Source organism: Nanorana parkeri, unplaced genomic scaffold, assembly GCF_000935625.1.
Source record: "Nanorana parkeri isolate BGI_ZX_2015 unplaced genomic scaffold, ASM93562v1 scaffold2721, whole genome shotgun sequence".
NCBI lineage: Eukaryota > Metazoa > Chordata > Amphibia > Anura > Dicroglossidae > Nanorana > Nanorana parkeri.
The window spans coordinates 94,772-97,652 of NW_017308989.1; positions in this window are offsets into that span (position 1 = coordinate 94,772).

The window sequence follows — 2,881 nt, forward strand, 5'->3', positions numbered from 1 at the left end:
TCCCCTTTCAGGGCGGCCATTTTGACTCACGAGTTGACTTCCTAGGCGTGGAGATTGAACGTTTGCTGGTACCGTTCTCTCCTCTCCTTTTTTTTTTTTCCTCACACAGGTAGAATTTTCCCCTCACAGCTAAAGATAGAACCGCAGGTTTTTAATTAGCAGATGGAGCAGCACGAGCATAATTAGATCCAGCGCCGTCGTGAACAGGTGTCGGTGTGAATTCCGGCACTTGCGATTGGGGGCCACGTGCGGATGCCACAGATACGCAGAATGGCTCTGGCCCCCGTTTTCTGTTGGGGGCCGGGCAGTTTTGTAGAGGAGGAGCTAGAAGACTTCTCGAACGCGGCCCAGGGCCATCAGAACGCAGCTTTCGGTGAATGGAGCTCAGAGCTGCTTAGATTTTCACATAGTTGCATCTTGTCTTCTATAGATTAGGGAAGTGTTGTGTCAAGTTTGAATTGCCGCGCCTTTCCCTGCTGGTGAAACCTCTTCTCACTTCCTGTTCTGATGAGTGGTGGTCACCAGGACAGGAAATAAGAGGTAGCTGGCCAATGGGTACATGGACAACTGTAGAGAAAGACTTTGTGGTAGTTTGAAGGCTTCTTATGTCATGATACTCTAACCGTGAGATCTTCTGTAACTTCCAGCTCTGTAGGGTCCACCTGGGAGTTTTGGGGTTTCCCCGTCTTTTATTGTGGGTTCCAGTTGCTCCTCTTGCATTCTCCATAACATAAAATGGTGGGGGCCCCTCATAATGGGCACAGCGGGTGTACAGACCCGGGAACTCAGCACAGGGATGGTGGGAGCCCCTCATAATGGGCACAGCGGGTGTACAGACCCGGGAACTCAGCACAGGGATGGTGGGAGCCCCTCATAATGGGCACAGCGGGTGTACAGACCCGGGAACTCAGCACAGGGATGGTGGGAGCCCCTCATAATGGGCACAGCGGGTGTACAGACCCGGGAACTCAGCACAGGGATGGTGGGAGCCCCTCATAATGGGCACAGCGGGTGTACAGACCCGGGAACTCAGCACAGGGATGGTGGGAGCCCCTCATAATGGGCACAGCGGGTGTACAGACCCGGGAACTCAGCACAGGGATGGTGGGAGCCCCTCATAATGGGCACAGCGGGTGTACAGACCCGGGAACTCAGCACAGGGATGGTGGGAGCCCCTCATAATGGGCACAGCGGGTGTACAGACCCGGGAACTCAGCACAGGGATGGTGGGAGCCCCTCATAATGGGCACAGCGGGTGTACAGACCCGGGAACTCAGCACAGGGATGGTGGGAGCCCCTCATAATGGGCACAGCGGGTGTACAGACCCGGGAACTCAGCACAGGGATGGTGGGAGCCCCTCATAATGGGCACAGCGGGTGTACAGACCCGGGAACTCAGCACAGGGATGGTGGGAGCCCCTCATAATGGGCACAGCGGGTGTACAGACCCGGGAACTCAGCACAGGGATGGTGGGAGCCCCTCATAATGGGCACAGCGGGTGTACAGACCCGGGAACTCAGCACAGGGATGGTGGGAGCCCCTCATAATGGGCACAGCGGGTGTACAGACCCGGGAACTCAGCACAGGGATGGTGGGAGCCCCTCATAATGGGCACAGCGGGTGTACAGACCCGGGAACTCAGCACAGGGATGGTGGGAGCCCCTCATAATGGGCACAGCGGGTGTACAGACCCGGGAACTCAGCACAGGGATGGTGGGAGCCCCTCATAATGGGCACAGCGGGTGTACAGACCCGGGAACTCAGCACAGGGATGGTGGGAGCCCCTCATAATGGGCACAGCGGGTGTACAGACCCGGGAACTCAGCACAGGGATGGTGGGAGCCCCTCATAATGGGCACAGCGGGTGTACAGACCCGGGAACTCAGCACAGGGATGGTGGGAGCCCCTCATAATGGGCACAGCGGGTGTACAGACCCGGGAACTCAGCACAGGGATGGTGGGAGCCCCTCATAATGGGCACAGCGGGTGTACAGACCCGGGAACTCAGCACAGGGATGGTGGGGGCTCCTCATAATGGGCACAGATGATGAGAGAGATCGTCGGAGGGTGAAGTCCACCTTGAATGGTCCCTCTTCCTCCTTCAATGCAGCTGGGCGTCCAATCACTAATTTCTCCTCTAAACATTACGTGTCCAGGTAATTAGAATAGTCAATGGCAATATTTATAAATCTGACGTCTATAATTATAATAACTCCCGGGAGTTCCAACAAAGAAGGTTCAGTTTTTGGTGAACATATCGGAGAACACAAACCTCCAATTGGCTTCACGTCCGTTAGATATTTATGTTTCCATGAGATCTTGTGAAGACACACAACCAAATGTTGCTGTGATAGTGCAGTGACTCATGCGTTTCGCTCAAGACAACAAAGAAAGTTTCCTGTTTTCAGTCGGATTCCAAAAATCCTCCCATAGTGAAGGTTCTGAGCCGAGGAGCTCCTCTGGGCTGAGTGGAGTTGTGTTGTAAAGGGACACTCCAAAACCCCCAAACCGATAACTGCCCCCCCACCCCGAGCCTGCATGCCTGCTGTGCCCATTATGATGGGCCCCCACCATCCCTGTGCCTAGTTCCCGGGTCTGTACACCAGCTGTGCCCATTATGAGGGACCCCCACCATCCCTGTGCTGAGTTCCCGGGTCTGTACACCCGCTGTGCCCATTATGAGGGGTTCCTGCCCAAAACCGATAAAATTGGCGCGATCTATTAAGGAATAAAATAAAAAATCAGACACAAGCGTATTTTTCGGGGTTTCTGTCCCCATCAGCGTGTTGTAGAAAAGTGATAATAAGGCCGATGAACGATGATTGATTTTTAAACTGTTAAAAAGTTTTTTGGGGGGGGGGGGGGGGGGGGGGGGGGTGT